This window comes from Silene latifolia, chromosome Y (assembly GCF_048544455.1).
Source record: "Silene latifolia isolate original U9 population chromosome Y, ASM4854445v1, whole genome shotgun sequence".
Taxonomy (NCBI): Eukaryota; Viridiplantae; Streptophyta; class Magnoliopsida; order Caryophyllales; family Caryophyllaceae; genus Silene; species Silene latifolia.
Window position 1 is genome coordinate 92,123,579 of NC_133538.1, and position 23,743 is coordinate 92,147,321.

Sequence of the window (23,743 nt, forward strand, 5' to 3'; positions counted from 1 at the left end):
TATGCATTCCTCAATCGAGTGATTCACCTGAAGAAAACTCTTGATCGAGTAGAAATTGTACTCGATCGAGTACAAGTAACAGTGTCGCAGCTGTTTCAAAGCCTAAACCCACTGTTGTGTCGAGTGATGCCACGTTTAGACAAAGGTAAAGAGAAAGTCGCAGATCCACTTATTGTTACCGAAATTCCTTATCCGGGACGTCTGAAAGATGCTAAGATCGAGCGACAGTACGGTAAATTTGTGGATGTGGTCAAGAATCTTTAGGTGACCGTTCCTTTTACCGAGCTAATTACCCAGGTACCTTCTTATGCAAAATTTATGAAAGATATTTTGACGCGTAAGAGAGAGCTTAGTGAATTCGAGACTGTTGCATTTATGGAAGAGTCTAGTAATTTAATTCATAACAAAGCTCCACCTAAAATGAAAGACCCGGGTAGTTTCTCTATTACTGTACAATAGGGAATGAAGTGATAGATAAGGCTCTCTGTGACTCAGGAACCAGTGTCAGCATCATGCCTTACTCTGTCTGTAAGAAACTTAATATGGGTCACCTTAAAATGACTAATATCACCCTCCAAATGGCTGATAGATCGGTTAGACGACCTTTAGGTATCCTAGAGGACGTGCCTGTCAAAGTAGGCAAGTTCTATATACCAGTGGACTTCATTATTTTAGACATAGCTGAGGATACCCGAACCCCAATTATATTAGGAAGACCATTCTTATGTACAGCTGGGGCTATTATTGATGTCAAACAAGGGCGTTTGACTCTTGCAGTAGGGGATGATGCCATCACTTTCAGTTTGCCTAGTACACTTGCCAGACCAATGATAGAGGATGCTTGTTATTCAGTTGATTTCGTTGATGAGTCTGTTTATGAGTTCTGGTCGGATTCCTTGATTAAGGATCCGTTGGAAGCTTTGGCATTATTAGATGAGTGTGCAGAAAATCAGGAGAACAATGACGTTGTGTTGGATTTGCTTGAAGCTGGATTAGATGAGCGTAAACTTACCGACGCTTAAGGAGAGAGGGTAGAACAATTGGTAAATATTCTTTGCGCTATGGAGGTAAAGGTACCCGAGCGTGAGCCTCTTCCTTCTCATCTTAAATATGCATTTTTAGATGATATAGAGCAATATCTAGTCATTGTTAGTGCTAAGTTGGATGATAAACAGTTAACCACTCTATTAGCTGTTCTTAAGAAAAACAGGAAAGCTATGGGCTATTCAATGGATGATATTGAGGGCATCAGCCCTGATATCTGTATGCACATGATTGAGCTAGAGGAGGATCACAAACACAAACCTTACAGACAAGGTCAGTGCACACTGAACCAGAAGATGCAGAATGTTCTGATGGCTGAGGTAATGAAGCTACATGATGCAGGTATTATCTACTATGTTGGTCATTCTAAGTGGGTGAGTCCAGTTCATGTGGTTCCTAGGAAAGGAGGAACTACAGTGGTTAAAAATTATAAAAATGAATTGATACCTACTAGAGTAGTAACTGGTTGGCGGATGTGCATAGACTACAGACAGCTAAATGCCGCCACAAAGAAAGATCATTTTCCCTTTCCTTTCATTGATCATATGGTAGAAAAGTTAGTCTCTCATAAGTTTTTATATTATTTAGATGGATATTTAGGGTTCTTTGAGATCCCTATGCATTCAGATGATCAGGAAAAGACCACTTTTACTTGTCCTCAGGGTGTTTCTGCTTATTGCAGGATGCCTTTTGGTTTGTGTAATGCCCCTGCCACCTTTCAAAGGTGCATGATCGGGATATTTTCTGAGTATACAGAGTCTATTATAGAGGTCTTTATGGACGATTTTAGTGTCTATGGAAGTGATTTTGATAATTGTCTGTCTAACCTTAATAAAGTGTTGCAGCGCTGCATTAAGGTTAATCTTGTGCTTAACTGGGAGAAGTGCCATTTTGTGGTCAACGAGGGAGTTATCTTAGGGCACTTGGTTTCTGATAGGGGCATTGAGGTTGATAAAGCAAAGGGGTAAGTGATTCAGCAATTGCCTCCTCCTATTAATGTTAAAGGAGTGAGGAGTTTCCTTGGTCATGCCGGCTTTTATCGCCGGTTCATTAAGGATTTTTCAAAAACTGCTAAACCGCTTACACAGCTGTTTCTTAAGGATGCCCCCTTTATATTTACTGATGAGTGTCTTTCTGCCTTTAACAGGTTAAACCAGGCCTTGATTTCAGCACCGATTATCCAGCCTCCTAAATGGGATCTGCCATTTGAGATCATGTGGGATGCTAGTGACTATGCACTAGGAGCGGTGTTAGGCCAGCAGAAAGACAAGGCTTTGAATGCGATCTATTATGCGAGCCAAACTCTGGATGAGGATCAAGTGAAGTACACCACTACCAAGAAGGAGCTGTTAGCTGTGGTTTATGCGCTGGAGAAATTTCGTTCTTATTTGATAGGGTCAGAAGTTACTGTTTTTACTGACCATGCAGCATTGAGACACCTTCTTGATAAGAAGGAAGCTAAAACACGACTGCTGAGATGGATACTCCTCCTCTAAGAATTTGATCTGCAAATCAAGGATAAGACGGGCGCCGAGAATGTAGTAACTGATCATCTGTCGCTATTGCTACAGCGGGAGGGAGAGGATCCTTTGCCTATTAATGATTCTTTTCCCGATGATTCATTATTTGTTGTTTTTACAAATACTAACCATGATCCATGGTATGCAGATTTGGCTAACTACGTTGTTAGTGGCGAGCTGCCACCTGACCTGTCTTATCAGCAGAGGAAGCGGTTTCTTTATAATGTTAAGGAGTACTTCTGGGATGATCCTTATTTGTTTAAGGAGTGTGCAAACGGTCTCTACAAACGGTGTATTCCGCAGTGGGAGACCAAAGCAATCCTAGAAGGCTGCCACTCGTCCTCTTATGGTGGTCACCACGTTCCATCGCGAACCATGGCTAAGGTACTTCAGTCTGGTTTTTATTGGCCTACTTTATTTGCCGATGCTAAAGTGTTTGTTTCAACTTGTGATGCTTGACAATGCTCTGGGAATATGTCTAAGAGACATGAGATGCCACAAAATGGCATTCTAGAGGTCGAGGTTTTTGATTTCTGGGGCATTGATTTCCAAGGACCATTCCCATCTAGTAAAGGTTACAGGTATATATTGTTAGATGTACATTATATGTCTAAATGGGTGGAAGTGATTGCTTCACGTAACTGTAATGCAAAGACTGTGATCAAAATGTTTAAAAAGATTATGTATCCCTGATTTGGTGTCCCTAGGGTCGTCATTAGTGATGGGGGAATGCACTTTAAAGAAAAGAAACTTACATCTCTACTGTCTAAAGTCGGTGTCCAACATCGTCGTGGTTTGCGGTATCATCCCCAAACTAGTGGGCGGGTTGAGGTCTCTAATAGGGAACAAAAAAAAGATTTTGGCTAAGGTTGTTTTTAAATCATGGAAAGATTGGAGTATTAAACTGGATGACACATTATGTATTGGCAATATCGGTATACTTCCTTTAAGATTATTAGGATTATAACGAAATTATAATAATGAAAACTAGTCATAAACGAATTTACATAAACAAAAGGAATAGAGATTAAGAATCAACCTTTGGTCCTAGCAAATTTGGCCTAAGAACAATATCTAAATCGATATTCTCCTAATCGTTGCACCCAAAGTGTGATGAGAAATGCCCTTGTTCTTGCTAGAATAGATCCCCAAAATGTTTAGAAATTTTTAGGGTTTTTGTTGTGATAAGAGAAAATTAGGTCAAAGAGAATTAAGATAAAAATCATCTCCTTTTCCTCCCTTTGTAACCGTGTAAATGAAGAGTAATTAGGGGAAGATTTTTCTTTCTCTTTTTACTCTTTTCGGTTTTTCCCACCAACCAAAAAAAATAAGGAGAAAAAAAAATATCTTCTTATTTTAGGTTGGTATATGTAATGTATAAATGTGTATTTTATTTCAATTGTCATATTTATGTCGACATGTATTAATAAGTCTACACACAACAGTTTGTAGTCGATTTATTAATAACGGTCTGTCAACATTTTATTATGACAATTCCGCATAATATACATTAACTATAAATATCGCATATTTATAATTTGCTAATTAAATATAACTGGTTACATTTAATTACGAATTAACGTCTTAATCCGTTTAAGCTAACATTATATACATTAATTAAATATAACAGTTTATATTAAATTTTACGAATTAACAGTTAATCCGTCTCAGCTAATATTATTTAATTGTATTAAATAATCGTCTCATCATCACATTGACTAACGGTTTAGTCAAATACATGGACTAACCTTTTAGTCATAAGGCATCAATGTGATCATATTTTCATACAATCACATCTCTCAAACACATCTTTTAGGTGTGACTTTTAGGGACCAGTTGATCACCGCCATCAGTATGATAATAACGTCAAACTTCTAGCAAGCCAACCGTTATTAAGTAAACGTTAATCAACTGATAAAATACGAAGTATACGCTTGTGAACCTATAAGATATTTATATATGTTATCACACTAACTGTGGAGGACACGAGCTCCAACAAAATCCCACTTGTCCTCACAAGTGCATGTGCGATAACCGATTCTCATATCCTAAAATTTCTCCCACTCAATGTAAAACAATTTGCAAAATCCTTATTCACAAAGGTCGTATTTTACGGGTGATCAATATCAAGAGTGGTTTTCCCGACTAGAGAGTAACTTAACTGCTAAACGAATCATCATTCGAGCATGGCCATGCATTTCAGTTACAACTCCTCGAGTGGCCATGAGAAATAACTAAACCTGATAAAGGTTGGATATTTTCTTCAACTCGAATCCTGCAGATATAAGCACAGTATGAAATGACCCAGAAAAAATCTGCTAAGCCTCCTGTTACGGTCGACCATGAGAAAGAAACCAAAGTCACCCAAAAACTGCCTTAATCTCAAGAGACAGTCGATAGTCAAAAGAATCGACTCTAGGAACACAATGGACGTCCAATCCACGACCTGACACCAAATATTTTTAAACATTTAGGACTTCATTTCATTGTCATAAAAATTTTCCTACGAGGTATCATTAAAACTCGCATCTGTGATCGATCAGCCAACCGTTTGACTTATGGCTTGTTGAACCCACCATCAAACGACTGCACAATATAATAGCCAGAGTTATCAGCTCATGTAGGCGATTACGGACCAAAACAAATATAATGTAATTCAGTTCACTTTGTGGCGTTCAATGTTGTCGTACAAACCACATGAAAAACAAAATATGAAATAAAACAATGAAGTTATAAATAGCATATGAAAAAGATAATTGACGCATCCATATAGCTTCCTTTGCTGCTTCCGAAGCGGCATAGTACTCGGATTCAGTAGTAGAATCTGCAACAACATTCTGTTTGGAACTCTTCCAGGTGACCGCAGCACCATTAAGAGTAAAGACGAATCCAGACTGAGATTTCGAATCATCTCGGTCTGTTTGGAAGCTAGCATCTGCATAACCGATTGCACATAGCTTAGTATCTCCTCCATAAGTCAATACCCAATCCTTAGTCCTCCGTAGGTACTTGAGATGTTTTTAACAGTTATCCAGTGTGTTTCACCTGGATTCTTTTGGTACCGACTCGTCAAACTCAATGCATATGCCACGTCTGGACGTGTTCATATCATGGCATACGTGATTGATCCTATGGCTGATGCATAAGGAACACGACTCATGCGCTCGACCCCTTCAGGTGTCGTGGGTGACTGAGACTTGCTCAAATGCATCCCAGACGTCATTGGAAGGTTCCCCTTCTTGGAGTTGGTCATGCTGAACCTCTCACGAATCTTATCCAAATAAGACTCCTGACTCAGTTATAACATCCGTCGTGATCTATCTCGGTAGATACAGATTCCCAATATGCATTGTGCCTCAACCAGATCTTTCATCTGGAAATGGTTCTTCAACCATCCTTTTACCGAAGATAAGAGAGGAATGTCATTCCCAATCAAGAGTATGTCATCAACATACAATATCAGGAAAGCAATCTTACTCCCACTCGACTTGACATATAAGCATGGTTCCTCGACCGATCGAGTGAAACCATACTCTTTTATCACCTGGTTGAAACGATGATTCCAACTTCGAGAAGCTTGCTTAAGTCCATAAATGGAACGCTTAAGCTTGCACACTTTCTTAGGATTTTCAGGATCTATGAAACCTTCGGGTTGTGTCATGTACAACTCCTCCTCCAAATAACCATTTAAGAAGGCGGTTTTCACATCCATTTGCCAAATTTTATAGTCATGAAAAGCGGCAATCGCTAAGATTATCCGAATGGAACGTAGCATAACTACGGGTGCAAAAATTTCATCATAATGCAATCCGTGCACTTGAGTGAAACCTTTTCCCACTAGTCGTGCCTTATAGGTATCTGGTTGTCCGTCTACAGAATGCTTTATTTTGTAAAGCCATTTGCACTGTAGAGGTTTTACCTTATTAGGTAAATCATCAAGATCCCATACGTCATTCTCATACATGGAGTTCATCTCGGATTGCATGGCTTCAAGCCATAGCTTTGAGTTGGAACAGGTCATGGTACCTTTATAGGTAGCGGGTTCATTACTCTCTATGAGCAAAACGTCATTCTCCTCGACCATACCAATGTATCTGTCTGGAGGATTAGAGACTCTACCCGACCTCCTAGGTTCCTGAGGAATGTTAACCGTGTCATTAGTTGAAGGAACATCTTCCTCCAACCATTCCTCGGTAGTTGGTTCTTGAACCTCCAACAGCTCGAAGGTTCTATTACTTGACTTGTTTTTGAGAAATTCTTTCTCTAAGAACTTTGCACTACACGCAACAAAAACTCGATGTTCGGTAGGCGAATAGAAGTAATGACCAAATATTCCTTTTGGATAACCAATAAAGTATGTCTTAACCGATCGCGGGCCGAGCTTATCCTCGTGTCTCCACTTGACATAAGCCTCGGAGCCCCAAACCCGAATAAAGGACAAGTTAGGTACCGTGCCCTTCCACATTTCATATGGAGTCTTGTCGACAGCTTTAGACGGACTTCGGTTAAGTATAATAGCAGCTGACAAAAGAGCAAAGCCCCATAATGAATCAGGTACTACCGTGTGACTCATCATGGATCGAACCATATCAAGTAATGTTCGATTTCTCCGTTCGGACACACCATTTAATTAAGGTGTTCCAGGTGGAGTTAACTGTAAGACTATTCCATAGTCTTTAAGGTGTTGATCAAACTCATTTGAAAGATATTCGCCACTCCGATCTGAACGGAGTGCTTTAACCTTTCTACCCAGTTGGTTCTCAACCTTATTCTAGTATTCCTTGAATTTTTCAAAGGACTCACTTTTATGCTTTATTAAGTAGACATATCCGTATCTACTCAAATCGTCCGTGAAAGTGATAAAATATCTATAGCCATCTCTAGCGGTGATTGACATAGGTCCAAATACATCAGTATGTATGAGTCCTAATAGGTCACTAGCGCGTATTCCAACACCTTTGAAGAAAATTCGAGTCATTTTGCCGATAAGACATGATTCACACGTGCCAAATGTAGAAAAATCGAATGCGGGAATAGTCCCATTCTCGACGAGTTTCTTTACACGTTTTTCATTTATGTGTCCCATTCGACAATGCCATAGATAAGTTTGATCTTTGTCACCAACCTTTAATTTCTTATTATTCACATGTAATATCTCTGTGGTTTGATCTAAGATGTAAATTCCATTCATGGAAACTGCTTTGCCATAAACCATTTCATTAAAAGAGAAAATACAGCTATTATCCTTTATTGAAAATGAAAAACCGTCTTTATCAAGTACGGAAACAGAAATAATGTTCTTAGATAAACTGGGTACATAGTAACAGTTATATAAATATAACTCAAAACCACTAGGGAGTTGGATTACGTATGTTCCCTTTGAGACTGCAGCAACTCTAGCTCCATTCCCGACTCGCAGGTCCACATCACCCTTTGCGAGAGGTGTGATGTTTTTTAGGCCCTGCAAATGATTACACAGATGAGAACCACAACCAGTATCAAGTACCTAAGTTCCAAAACTTGCATGGTTAATCTCAATCACATGAATATAAGATGACATACCAACAGGAGTGACGCGGCCTGCTTTTATGTCCTCACGGTACACGAGACAGTTCCTCCTCCAATGTCCAGTCTTGTGACAATGGTGGCACTCAACGTTACCGTCCTTGCTCTTTGAATTGTCTAGTGAGCCAGTAGTCTTACCAGGCCCACTCTTACCGTTTCCTGACTTTTTAAACTTCGGCTTTCCTACAGTTAGGTCGCCGTGAGCCTTGCCCTTACCTTTATTCTTGTTGGAAATCATGAGAACATCTTGCTTCATACTCCCACTCAATTTCATATCCTTCTCGGTCTGTACGAGAAGTGAGTGTAGCTCATGAGGACTTTTCTTCATGTCATTCATGTAGTAGTTTGCCCTGAATAGGGCAAAAGCATCATGAAGTGAATGAAGCATACGGTCAATGACTATGCTCTCACTGATTTTGCAATCAAGTGCCTCCAATTTCTCGACATTTTCAATCATGTTAAGAATGTGTGGGCTAACCGGTTGGTCCTTCTGGAGTTTCGCATCAAAGAAGCGACAGGTATGCTCATAAGTAACGATTCTCGTTGCTTTTGAGAACTCGTTAGGGAGCGTGGTGAAAGTCTTGTTTGCACCTTGGGCAATGAATCGTCTTTGCCAATTGGTTTCCATTGCAAAAATGAGTATGTTCTTTATCACACCCGCTTCCATAACGAAGTCACTATAAGCAATTGACTCGTTAGCTCTTGCATTTGGGCCTGGGTTTGGCGGTATTGGCTCAGTTAAGTGCTAATTAAGAAATAAAATGAAGCTAATATAGGGGATGAAAGTATATAAAATATGCACTTATCAAACTCCCCCAAGCTAAACCCTTGCTTGTCCCCAAGCAAGAAACCATATCCCATCAAATGCAATATCCTAAACAAGCTAAGCATAATGATTTAGAAACCCGAAGCAACATGGGCAAGAATAAAGCAAAGCATGGTTGAGATTTACATGACGGCGTAGCATAGAAAACTTTGAATGAACCTTTAAGCTCTTGCATGATCTTTTGACTTATGGACTCTCACGAGGCACTCAAACTCTTTTTATGTGAAAGGACAATTTTGTGAGTGAACACTCAACTATCCTCAACTTATAACTATGTGCCCGCAATCTAATATGGTAAACATGTCAAAACTAGCAAGCAAAGGTAATCACATGTAAGCATGATAAAGAAGCCAAATGGGTAGGAAGAAGGCAAATAAACATGGGTAAGAAGGGGGAACAAGAGAATTATGGTAATGTGGGGCTAAGTCAAGCTAGTAACTACCAAATTGTAAAGGTGCTCAATCCCAATTCCAACCCAATTTTGCAATTCAAACCATGAGAAAATCCTCCAAAATATATGAATAATGCTTGAGAATTTCTCACATCTTTTCTTCTTCTCTTTTCTTTCTTTTCAATTCATACTTCTTTTTTTTTTCATTTCACTTTCATGCTTTTTTTTCATTTCTTTTTCTTTCTTTTTTCTCATCTTTATCATTCTCATTTTTTTCATCTTTTTCCATTTTTTTTCTTTCATCTCTTTTTTTCTTCTTCTTTGAGCATTAAGACCAAGTTCACATGATATTCAAACTTTGAAACAAATCCCAATTGAGCACCCAAACAAGACCAAACAAGCTACTAGCTCAACAAGGTAGGCAAGTTATAATGTAGCTAGGGAAAATTATTTGTGAAGGGGTCAAGAAGGCAATTATATTCATGTGAATGGCTCCAAAATGCTATAACAAGTGAATGCATGCTTACCAAGAGATGACATGAGAACCATACTTGTGTGTTTTGATAAAACACACATCATAAGGAGACCTACACTGACCTAAGAGAGACCGGATATGGATGCATCGGTCAAAAGAGGCTCTATCTTACCAATTTGTAGCTTGCCGCAAGCCAAGATCAAGCCTATTCGGTTCATTCTTCATCTCCCACCTACTATGTCAAGACATCCCCATGTAGCTAATATCCCATCATTAAAGAATAAATCATTAGCAACAAGCCATTATTAGGATAAGCAAAGAGGAAAGTATGCAACAAGCAAGGACAAAGCAAAAATTTCTCTCAAAAATTTTCAAAATTTCTACACTACATGCAAACTAAACTATATGCAAATGCAATCCCCCCCCCCCCCCCCCCAAGCTAAACATCACATTGTCCTCAATGTGCCAACTATCCAAATCACCCAATCAAACCATAAAAATGGCTCAAAGCACAAAACAAGAAGGACTAGAGGTTATGTCTAATGGGTTGCAAGATCTAAACTAATATGCAAAGCAATTAAAACTTACTCGACTTGCTAATCTCCTCCAAGCGAGCATGAATTCGGGGGGAGATATAGATGTTTCTTTGTGACCAAAGTGAAAAATAGTGAAGAAAAATGGTAGAGAAAGAGAATGGAGTTACCATCGGGTTTATATAAGAATGATAAAACGATTCACTCTTTACCCGCATAAGGAAGAAAGGCCAAAATTTCACAGAACCACGACCCTGATTGGGGTTGACCTCCTCTTCAGGTTTTGCCTTTTTTTCCGCATTGATTTAATTCCCTTCTTGTCCCTTGAAAACCACGTCCCCGAACGGGGTTGTTGCATGGGGCTGCGTCCCATATTCACTCTTCTCCATTTTCACCTAGAAATCACAAAAGAAATATCGTTAAGTCGAGTATTTTTATTACTAATCTACGAAAAACAATAAATTGCAGAAAATTAAAAACAAAAAAAAATAAAAGCAATAAAAAAGCTTGGGTTGCCTCCCAAGAAGCGCTGGTTTAACGTCCCGCACGACGTAAAAAGCTATTTGATTCAAGTTTTGTCATTGAGCTCGCCACCAACCAAGCTCCATATCATAGCTATCTTTGCATTTCTCAACCATTTGAAATTCTTCAAATAAAATTTCCCTTTCTTCCTTTTTCCACTTTTAGCAATAGCGTCCTTAGCATCATCACCTACAAAGCAAACAACACCCATATCGTCCTCCAACGGATCCGTTAGTGAGGATCCAAGCGTAGTAGAGGCATAAGAAGAGTCCACAGTGCTAAGTAAATAACAAGACTCTTGTAACATTGGGCTTCTAATGGTATTGTTTTTGCTAAAGGAAACCCGGTCATCACCCACTTCCAATGTCAACCTCCCATTTTTCACATCAATTAGCGCACCCGCGGTGCATAAAAATGGCCTACCCAATATAATTGGGGTTTGTGAGTCCTCGGCCATATCGAGTATGAGGAAGTCAACGGGTATGAAAAACTTGCCAACTTTGACGGGAACATCTTCTAAGACACCTAGAGGTCGCTTTAAAGAACGGTCCGCCATTTGCAATGTAATACTTGTGCATTTTAAAGCACCCATGTTAAGTTTTTCACAAAGGGAATAGGGCATGACACTCACACTAACACCTAGGTCGCAAAGAGCCTTATCAATGGTATATGTGCCTATAGTGCAAGGAATAGAATAGCTACCGGGGTCCTTAAGTTTCGGGGGAGACTTGTTTTGTAAGAGTGCACTACACTCTTCGGTGAAAGCAATGGTCTCAACCTCATTGAAGGATCGCTTCTTTGAGAGAATTTCCTTCATAAACTTTGTGTAGGAGGGGACTTGGCTAAGCAATTCTAAAAATGGGACGGTGACTTGCAAATTCTTACAAACTTCCAAAAATTTAGCAAACTTACCTTCCTCCTTGTGCTTTCCTAGACGATAGGGAAATGGTACTTGAACAACTTCTTTGGGAGGAGCATCCTCCACATCTTTCACTATCTCTTTCTCATTCTCCTTGGGAGAATCCACTTTCTTTGAAATGACATCACTCTCCTTAGCATTAGGAGAGATTTCTTCAACAACCACCTCATCACTCTCTTTTGGCATAGGAGACCCAACATCTTTGGCATCAAGCTTGCTCTTCCTCTTTAGCATCAACAATCGATGAGGAAATGGCACACGATCTTTAACAATAGGCTCTTCACTAGCCTTCTTTTTGTCATTTCCCCCAAGCTTAGCCTTTTTGACAACCACCTCTTCATCCAAAGTCATGGATGGCCAATCATAGCTTGAACCACTTCTCAAGGAAATAGAATTAGCGGTTTCATGTGGTTGCTCACCTTGGGGAGGTAGTTGGTCGTTCTTCCTTTGAGAGCTAGAAGCGGCTAATTGAGCCACTTGTTGTTCCAACATCTTGACCGCGGCACTATGAGCTTGATCATTCTTTTGAATTTGAGTCAACAAGTCCCTTTGCATTTGGATTATCATGCCCTCGAGCTTACCCACTCCTTGATTGTTTTGTTGGCCATTTTGTGGTGGATTTTGTTGGTAGTTGTTTTGTGGGGGCCTTTGTTTATTTTGATAACCCGGTGGAGGGATATACTTTTGTTATTGAGGAACATAGGCATTTTGTTGTGGTGGGGGTTGAGGGTTAAGCACATTATTGCTAGTGTAAGACAAGTTTGGATGAAATTTTGAATTCGAGTTATATGTGTTGGAAAATGTACCCGGTGGATATGAACTTTGTCTTAGAGCTTGAAAAGCATTTACCTCTTCCATAGGAGCTCGGCAATGAGCGACATAGTGGCCCGCACCTCCACATCCATCACAATCGATGATTTGGCTCGTTGAAGACACAACATTGAGTTGTTGAATGGAATCTTTAGCATCTCTCTCCGCCAATTGTTGTTGGAGCAAGGCAATTTGAGCTAGCAAAACGGAGTTGTTAGAGGATTCTTCTTTACCTTTGGATGGCACAACTCGGGAATTGACATATTGGGCATCATGGATCGCCATAGATTCGATCGTGGAATGAGCAAGATCGGTGTCAATTTGATCAAACCGCCCATTGTTGGCGGAATCAAGAATCCTTCGGGACTCGGCACAACATCCATTGTAGAATGTTATTGCTAGAAACCAATCAACTAGCCCATGATGTGGGCATTGCCTTTGCAACTCCTTGTACCTCTCCCATGCCTCATATAAGCTCTCAAGAGCTTGTTGACGGAATCCGGTAATTTGGCTCCTCAAAGTTTGAGTTTTCTCCGGTGGAAATAACTTTTGATAAAAAGCAAGAGCCAATGTCTCCCAATTAGTGATTCCCAAGGTGGTGTGGTCAAGGCTATTGATCCAAAGCTTAGCCTTGTCCTTCAAAGAGAAAGGGAAAAGTATTTCCCTTATTTGGGCTTGGGTGACGCCCGTTTGACGGATCATGGAGCAATAGTCACAAAAGTTTTGCACATGCAAATTGGGATCCTCCAAAGGACTTCCTCCAAATTGCTTTCTCTCCACAAGGCTAATAAAAGCCGGTTTGATCTCGAAGTCCGGCGCGGTGATTTGAGTGGTTGTGATTCCGGCCGGAAGCATAGCCGCGGTGGGCTTTGAGTGATCGAAAAGTCTCACCATCTTTTTGGTAGTAGATGGTGATGGTGGTGGGGATGATGAACAAGAAACCTCCTCCTCTTCAAGGGCTTCTAGATCGTCTAAGTAAGACTTTCTAGCACTTTCAACTTGTATGGCAGAAGTGGCTTCTTTCACTTCCCTCCAAAAACGTCGTCTTCTCCTAAAGGTTTTCTCAGGCTCGGAATCCGGTGAAAGCAATTCTCCACTACGAGAGGACCTGGGCATAAGACAACAATTTCTAGAGAAGTGATAAGTAACGGTCTCAAGGAACAAGTGTTCCTCTAGATAACAAAAAACAAGGTAAAAATCGACAATTCAAAAAGCAATAAAACCGTTTCCCCGGCAACGGCGCCAAAATTTGATAGGCTTATCGCGTACCTATGCAAAGATAAAATTCCCTAAACACAAATTAATGTAGTAATAGGGGTCGAACCACAAGGAAACGGGAATTACTTCGTGAATTGCTATGGGTAGATTCTTATCAAGGTCGATTTTGATTTGGGTTGGTTTGATTGTTTGGTGATTAATAACAATAATGATGTAAATTATATGATAAAAGAGAGTCTAAGGGGTTCGGGTCACACATGCAAGGGTAAATATACGATCATGATAAATGCGGTACTAATAACATTGTCAATTGCTTAGGCTTAAAGACACCCACCTTCGATATTAGTGTCAACCTTAGACCGGGTCCTAGAGAAACTCTCGTCCATGACTAGGTCGTCCTACTATCCGTGCTTAGTCTAATTCAATTCCGTGCCTCTCAACTTATAGAACGAATAAACAAACTTAATCAATTGAATAGGGCCCTAAACAAAGATTAAACATTGTGACACAAGCATGTGATAGAAGCAATATGATCAATATTATTATTAATCTATTTTATCATGTTATATACTTGATTTATGCATGGCTCCCCTAGCCCTTAGACTAGGAAATTTAGCTAGTCATACTAAAATGTAAATTGCAAACTAAATTAAGAGAAATGGTGAACATAATTATATGATTTATATAAACTAATTGATTTAACATGTGGAGGAAATAAACTAAATTAATCTAAACAAATTATTTAATTATAAACTATGTATAAACTGAATTAGAAATGTAGAGATATAAACTATAAGTAGAAATACCTTAAAAGTAGAGAACTTGTATGGAAGAACAATGTATAACCAAAAGCTTGAAATAACTTAGAACCAAATGTTTAAGAACTACAAGATTAACTAATTTGTAAACTAATATGAAAACTATTGAGAGATTATATTGCTTAAGGCTATGAAGAATAAAAGTGAGACATAAAAATTGGATGCCTAAGACCTTGGAACACCTTTCCTATTTATAGGAGAGGAAGAAGAAACGTAAACATTGAAGATATATGCGGCCCCGATCGGGGTCGTGTGTTTCTCGGTTAATTCCCTTAATTCTCCTCTTAATTACAAAGGGTATCCAATGTTGCTGATTAATTGTGCGATTAATCACCCCGTTAATGCTAGCATTTGGCATCTTAGGAACTTTTAGAATGGCATGCTTTCCCATTGTATTGGACTTTGAAGTTGGGCTTGACTTTGATTGCTGGCAACATTTGCATTACTCATACTAATCCATCAATTTCTCCATGCAAAACCCAATCCAATGCTCCATGCTTAGTCCAACACTTGATCTTGTTTAGCTTAATGAACTTAGTGTATAGAATGATAGGAAAAAGGCTCTAAATGCTTAGATTCCTACAAAAACATGTTAAGACAAGCAAATACACTAGAACAACAAATATTAGCTTATGACACTATGGTAAGTGCTAATTAACAAATAAAATGAAGCTAATATAGGGGATGAAAGTATATAAAATATGCACTTATCAACAAAACATTCAACTAAATAAAAATGCATCAACTAAAAATTAAACATTCAAGACATAATTCCTTAATTATGTAAAGTAATTTATCCAAACCACCTATTTAAATGATCAAATTATGTGACAATTCCTCAATTACTCACATTAATTCCAATCTTTATACATATTAACTTGTAATATGAATTAATCTAAAATTATTTTAAACCTCTTTAAAATAATTTGGGTATCTCAAATTTGTGAACCTTTTCACAACAAACAATCATACATTATAAATAATGTATAATAATATTGGCCAAAAATAAAAATTTATTAATAGCTCATGGCAAAACCGAAAATCAAATTTTTTTTTTTTTTTTAATTCGGCTTATCCACAAAAAAACCGAAAAAAACAGAAAAATTATTTTTCTTTCTTTTTCTCTCGGCATATACACAAAAACGAAACAACCTTTTTTTTTTCTTTTCTCGGCTGTTAGCCCTAAAACAAAAAAAACAGGTTTTTTTTTCTTTGGTGCTCTCGGCATTTTCAAAAAAAAAAAAACAAAACAGCCCATTTTTTTTTCTTTAGAAAAAAAACATTAAGATGAACAAAATTTGTTTAAAGTTGCTATTAGAACAAGATTGGCATAATTATCAACATTTAAATTAATGAAACATGACCTTAAACAACAATTTATTAATCATGTGTGCCAAAATCTATATAGCAAAGACAAATAATCATCATTAATCAAAAACAATTTCCATTTACATTTCAATTTAATTCTAATTAAATCAAAACATCTACAAATTTATCATATTATCATCTTAACTAATTAAAACAACAATATGAATAAATCAAAATGGAAACAAGAACATCAAAAATCAAAAAAATCATTTCGGCAAAAATAAAAAACCCCACTGCCGAAATTTTGTTTTGCGATTCTTCAATTTTTTTTTTCTTTTTTTTTTGTTTATAACCATTTATGAAAATCATACAAAATAATTTTGTTGCCTATGCTCTGATACCACTTATTGGAAATATCGGTATACTTCCTTTAAGATTATTAGGATTATAACGAAATTATAATAATGAAAACTAGTCATAACCGAATTTACATAAACAAAAGGAATAGAGATTAAGAATCAACCTTTGATCCTAGCAAATTTGGCCAAAGAACAATATCGAAATCGATATTCTCCTAATCGTTGCACCCAAAATGTGATGAGAAAAGCCCTTGTTCTTGCTAGAATAGATCCCCAAAATGTTTAGAAATTTTTAGGGTTTTTGTTGTGATGAGAGAAAATTAGGTCAAAGAGAATTAAGATAAAAATCATCTCCTTTTCCTCCCTTTGTAACCGTGTAAATGAAGAGTAATTAGGGGAAGATTTTTCTTCCTCTTTTTACTCTTTTTGGTTTTTCACACCAACAAAAAAAATAAGGAAACAAAAAATATCTTCTTATTTTAGGTTGGTATATGTAATGTATAAATGTGTATTTTATTTCAATTGTCATATTTATGTCGGCATGTATTATTAAGTCTACACACAACAGTTTGTAGTCGATTTATTAATACCAGTCTGTCAACATTTTATTATGACAATTCCGCATAATATACATTAACTATAAATATCGCATATTTATAATTTGCTAATTAAATATAACTGATTACATTTAATTACGAATTAACGTCTTAATCCGTTTAAGCTAACATTATATACATTAATTAAATATAACAGTTTATATTAAATTTTACGAATTAAGAGTTAATCCCTCTCAGCTAATATTATTTAATTGTATTAAATAATCGTCTCATCATCACATTGACTAACTATTTAGTCAAATACATGGACTAACCTTTTAGTCATAAGGCATCAATGTGATCATATTTTCATACAATCACATCTCTCAAACACATCCTTTAGGTGTGACTTTTAGGGACCATCTGATCACCGCCATCAGTATGATAATAACGTCAAACTTCTAGCAAGCCAACCGTTATTAAGTAAACGTTAATCAACTGATAAAATACGAAGTATACCCTTGTGAACCTATAAGAGATTTATATATGTTATCACACTAACTGTGGAGGACACAAGCTCCAACATTATGGGCATATCGGACTGCCTTTAAAACACCGATTCACTGTATCGGTTGGTTTATGGGAAGTATTGTCATTTACCTGTTGAGTTAGACTGTAAGGCTTGGTGGGCTATTCGTAAACTTAACTATGATCCTAAGTTGTGTGGTCCGAACCGTTTATTGCAGCTAGATTAACTGGAGAAGTTTAGGCTAAACGCATATGATAGCTCACGCATCTACAAAGAGAAGACGAAGAGATGGCACAGTAAAAGGATCACACCTCGAGAATTCCATGTCAGGCAGAAAGTGCTGCTGTTTAATGTCCGACTACACCTATTTCCTGGTAAGCTGAAGTCCAAGTGGAGTGGCCCTTATACAGTGACTGCTGTCACTAAATTTGGGTTCGTTAAGTTAGAGAGTTCCGAGGGCAAGAGGTTTAAAGTCAATGGCCAATACGTGAAGCATTACTATGAAGCAAATGACTTGGTTGGTAAGGTTAAAGTTCTCTACTTCGACAATCCTGATAAGCCAGATACATGAAGTCGAAAAGGTTGTGTGGGACCTCTTAAACCTGCGCTATCCGGGAGGCAACCCGGCTTGTAAATTTTTGTACTTTCCTTAAGACTTTTAGCTGTTTTTGTGTGCTTTAGTTTAGGTCTTATAAATGATAGACTGAACGTTGGAGCTTGTTCTGTTAGTTCCGTATATTCTGTTGCATTTTTGCTGGTACCCAACGTGAAATGGTTCGATTGAGTGCTTGATATCCTCGATCGAACACTTTTGCCTCTCGTTTTGCTCGATCGACTACCTGTCATTCTCGATCGAGTTTATACAAATAAGACCTTCTCGATCGAGAGCTCTACTTCTTCGATCGAGCACCTTTGTTGCCCATTTGACTCGATCGAATGCTTTGCCCTTCGGATCGAGTCCTTCTGCTTTATTTCGCGTGCTGCGATGTTAGTGGGATGTTTCCGACCTCCCATGTTGTCGGTCGGTTTGGGGAGGTCCCTACTTCACGCTTATATTATGAGTTTTCCGAGCTTACACTCTTCTTTTCTCTTCAGTCTACATTCCCTTTCCCTGTTTTTGGTACAATGAGGATATTATACGGTTTGGTTTGGGGAGGTATGCATCGATATCTGTGTCTGCATGTTGTTTTATTGCATTTCAGTTTGCACGTTTATTAATTTTCGCATGCATTGTTTGTTTTATTTCAAAAAACATATCTTTAAATTCGAAAAATTCACGTTTATTTTTGCATTTAGGTTAAGTCGGACGATGAACTTTTATGCTACTTTGAGTCTTTTACCCTTGCCTTGCACATTCTTAACATTTTATGGCATGGTAATGTGCATAATCTACGAGTTTTGGTTTTAAACTTATCTGAACGAATAGACTTGACTCTCTTATTGGCAAGCTATATATACATTCTAAGATTTAGAGCTTAATAAACTGGTGACATTCATGGCCAGTTTCATATAGATGTGAGTAGTACTCTCTATAAGGCATGTAACATCAATTTGCACGTGCATGACATTCTTTTCTCGGTACCTGTATGCATTTGGTTTGCGGTAGTGACACACATGGACAGGTAAATTACAACCCTTCTTTCATTACTACCCATAAACTTCACAATAGCCAAATTTACCTTTTGACTCCTTAACTACATCCAAACTCAGCCTGCCCTGTCAGGCTAGTTCAGTAGTTTTTGTGGGTATGCTATTGCCCACGTCTATTTGGCTCGCTTTCAAAGACATGAAGTTGGTGGTATGAATTGAAGAAGTGAATTGGAAAAAAATGGAATAAAAACTATTGAAAAAATATATGAAGGAAAAAAGAATGACGAAGAAAAAAACATATGAAAACAGATCGTTGAATAATACGCCCATGCCTATCATTATTTCTTATGGGGAGTCTCCTGTTGATGTGAGTGATGTTTTGCCACAATGGCACAGTTCTGCATTTGGTATTGAGTAGCGAAGCGGAAAGAGTTTACTATTTGGTTATGGTTGTACTAGCTTGTCTTTACCTCCGCTTATCCAAATTCATTTTGCCCCTTCTTGCCCAATTGCCTCACCTCACATTATATGTAAGTCCTCGGCGTGTGTCTTGGTCCTGATTGGTTGGAGTGCGTATGTACGGTCGGTATAAATCGGTTTCATGTTAGCTGCATGCATGTTCTTATAGGTCGAGTTAGGTGAGTGTCTTTACTTCTTTCTATATCATACTTCTATACTCACCTTGTGCCTAAATTGTGTGATGAGCGACCCGTGAGAGTCCGATATTTATGAGTCTTGCAAGGTCGATGGTTCAATAGTTTAAAGCATTGATTTAACTCGTTTGCACTTACCTTTCGCCACTTTATTGGTTGTTGCATTAAAGTGGCTTTGGTGGACAATTTGTAGCTGTTAGTTGGTCCCGTTCCATTAGTTGTCTTTAGTTGCATTCATAGTTTGCTTGGGGACAAGCAAAGGTTTGGTTTGGGGAGATTTGATGTGTGTATTTTATATATGGTTTTTACCATATATTTACACGCATTTTTGTGTTATTTATGCGGCAGCTAGCTACAAATGTCCCCCGAATAGTCTACTTTGGTTTGTCTTATATTAATTGCAGGAATGAGCCGGAGGGAGCATAATCAAGCCTAAACTTGCCCCCTTTCCATGCATTTTGAAGAAAGAGGGATCAGAGCTTGGAATCTGACACTTAGATATGCGTGTAATGGCCTCGAAAGGTGTTCAAGAGTTCACTCGTGCTAATATAGCTCGATTGACCAAGTTGGCTGCTGAAACTGGTCGATCGAATGCTTTATGTTGCTGAAATTCCTCGATCGAGTCCTCCCTTCACTCGATCGAGATAGCTGGTTGTTGAAGTCCTCGATCGAGTACTCGTGTTACTCGATCGAGAGGGTTGCTTAGTTTTGTCGTCGATCGAGGAGTTTTGTTCTGCTCGATCGAGAGGATTAGTCTTATACGCGGATTTTAGTTAGTTTTTGGATAATTCTTTTGTAATTAGGAATAAATAGGCATATGACGGCAGTCATAGGCACTCTCTTCTCCTATTCTCTTACCCCTCATCCTTTCTCTTAGAACTTTACTTTCTAGACCTAATTACTCCATTGCCACTCTCTTGTATTCGGTATTTTCTAATCTTCATCTTAATGAATCTTGATTGCAATTTTATTCTTGTTCTATTTTTTCTATTGATTTATCTTTCTCTTATCTAACTGATTGTTATGCTTAATTTATTTGTTTTGTTTATAATTAATTCTTCAATATCTGTCATGCATAGCTAATCCCTCTATGCTTGGACATAGGGGAGCCATGGTAATTAGGGAGTGGTGAATATGTGATTAGGGTTCGGTATAAATTAGATATGTGTTGTTAATCACTTTAATTAACTGTAATTATCTGCTTGAGTAGACGCATTTAGATGATTAACTTTGGTACACCTTGACCTGGATCGAAAGATTGGAAGGGGTAAGACCTGAAGTGAGCAATAGAGCATTCTAATGAGGGTGAAAGCTAAATTAGTAATGCTTTAGGGTGAATAGAGGACCGAAAGGACCTTTTCACTACCCTGTAGGCCGAATTTGTATTGACCTATGACCCTAGACAAGACTCCTAGAGAACCATGGTGAACCGACTGTCCTAGCTGCTTCTCTCTATCTGTTGATTTCTCTTGCTCTCTTTCTCTTTTAATCTCCGTAGTTTAGAACAAACCATTAAAACACCCAAGAATTGGTTACGCGGACGGACTTAGCTTAGCATAAAGTTTTCCATCTCCCTGTGGATACGATACCCGACTTACCTCTACTATATTTATCAGTTGATCTAGTTGGTTTTATTTTTGATAGGGTTGTGACAGCTGTGTCAAATTTCACTTGAAAATGGGCAAATAAAAAACGACCAAATCGATTTCGAAAGGGTTAGGATTTCGCCCTAATTCAATCAACAAAAAGGCAAACAAAATCAAATGGAATCATAAGGATTTACATACCCTGAGATGACATAGTGATTGTAGCACAAATGCAAGCGAAAAACGCGATCAACAATGGCGATTTTTGGCAATTTGGTGTGTTTTTGTGAAGAAGACGAAGTGAAATGAGGAGCTGCTAATTCTCGCGTCTTTTAAAGAAATAAGGAGAGGCTCTTTACATCGCACAAAGGCTCGCGCCTCTTTGAGGTGATCCCAGCAATCTCAAAGAAATTTTGGGCTTTGGCCCATTTTCACACAAATCCCGCTTTTCACAACTTTCAAATGATGGGATTAAAAATAGTTATTTTCAAACAAATGGCGAATTCAAACCTGCTGTTTCACAAAATTCAAATGGCGGAATTAAAAACCGTTATTTTCAAACAAATGGCGAATTTAAATCTGCTATTTCACAAAATTCAAATGACGGAATTTAAAACCGTTATTTTCAAACAAATGGCGAATTGAAACCCACTATTTCTCAAAATTTTAAACGATGGAACTAAAAACCGTTATTTTCGAACAAATGGCGAATTCAAATCCGCCATTTCAAACGATGGAATTAAAAACCGTCATTTAAAAAAAAAAACAGAATAGCGAAATTCAAACCCGCTATTTCTCACAATTTCAAATGACGGAATTAAAATCCGTCATTTTCAAAAAAAAAAACAAATAGTGAAACTCAAACTCACTATTTCTAATAGCAGGATAACGGAATTAAAAACCGTTGTCTTCCAATTAGAAAATGGCAAAACACGCATTCGCCATTTCCGCAAGCTCCGACCGACGGCAATAAAAACCGTTACTTCTATTCAAAATTACGAATGACGATAGCCGAGGCCGCAATCCACAAGAGTCAGGCTCAAACTACAAAAGCCTATCTTATTCCGGCACCGCAAACATCCCTCATAAAAGTCAAAATTCCCCAGCGGAACCCATGGAAACCTCCCCGCAGTGTCCACTAACAACAAGCAACCTCCTGCAATAGTCCCGATGACCGACTATTTCCCGCAGTCGATTATTCCACCCTCGATGACTGGCGAGTCTCTACACAGCAACCTCTTGAAATAGTCCTGATGACTCATACTATTTCCCGCAGTCGATTATTCGACCCTCGATGACTGGCGAGTCTCTACGCAACAACCTCTTGAAATAGTCCCGATGACTCAGGATATTTCCCGCAGTCGATTACTCGACCTTCAAACGACTAGCTAATCTCTATTAACAAGCAACCTATTGAAATAAGGGCAAAAAATCCGGCTACTTCCCGCAGTCGATTACTCGACCCTCAACGGCTGGCCAGCCTCTACGCACCCTTCAATGACAAACAAGTCTCTACACACCAAATAAGCCCGACAAATCCGGCTATTTCCCACAGTCGATTACTCGACCCTCAACGGATGGCGAGCCTCTATGCACCCTTCAACAGCGAACAAGTCTCTACACACCAACCTCTTGAAATAATCCAGACAAATTCGGTTATTTCCCGCAGTCGATTACTCACCCCTTAACGACTGGCGATTCTCTACGCACCCTTCAACGACGAGCAAGTCTCTACACACCAACCTCTTGAAATAAGCTCGATAAATCAGGCTATTTCCCGCAATCGATTACTTGACCCCCGACGGCTGGCGAGCCTTTGCGTGCAAGTAAGAAATAATTCAAGGACATATCCCGAAGATGCCTCAGGTATGACTCCTTCCCATGGCTGGCGAGCCTTTATACGTAGTCTAACGGACATTAAATGACCCGCACTAGTAGTCAACAGACTCTAAACTGTTCCCGATAGTAGGTCCCTGACTCAAATCCCCGAGTCGCCTCGACGTCGCCCATCTCGACGATAGGTCCTTGGCCCAAATCCTTTCGAGCCGCCTTGACGTCGCTTCGGTCTCCAGGTTGTAATCTTCGATTAATCTGGGGGTTGTACTTTAACTTTCGCCCTCTCCAAGCCTCAGTCAAAGTGGGGGCTCTATAGATACCTATTATCTGTTGAATCCACAACAAACACACGATGATTATCAGACTACAACATGCTTAGGAATCGCTACGTTTAATCGACAGTTCGTATAAATATGCGTTAAAAAACACAAAATGATTTCGAAAACAAAACATTTCAAAAGTACCTGGAGTGTTTCATGCACGACGACGGGGTAACAATGACACTAACTAGAGTCAAAACCGACACCTGACCAAAAACCGGCTCGAAATTCAAATCCCGACTCCAACAACGGGTCAAACCGAGTCAAACACAAAAAACAAACATCACAAAACCTTCCATGCTAAGTATACACGGTATACTTGATGGTCATGTACAACAATCAGGACATCCAAAACCTAGGATAGGACAAACCACAAATCCAAATG

At 38.6% G+C, this 23,743-nt stretch overlaps 1 non-coding gene across 1 annotated transcript; it reads left to right on the forward strand.

The window, feature by feature from the left end:
• The first annotated feature begins 13,020 nt into the window (after positions 1-13,020).
• On the forward strand, positions 13,021-13,127 carry LOC141634636 (small nucleolar RNA R71). Its single transcript, XR_012539362.1, has one exon. It is a non-coding gene; the product is annotated as a small nucleolar RNA R71 (small nucleolar RNA).
• Positions 13,128-23,743: the final 10,616 nt, after the last annotated feature.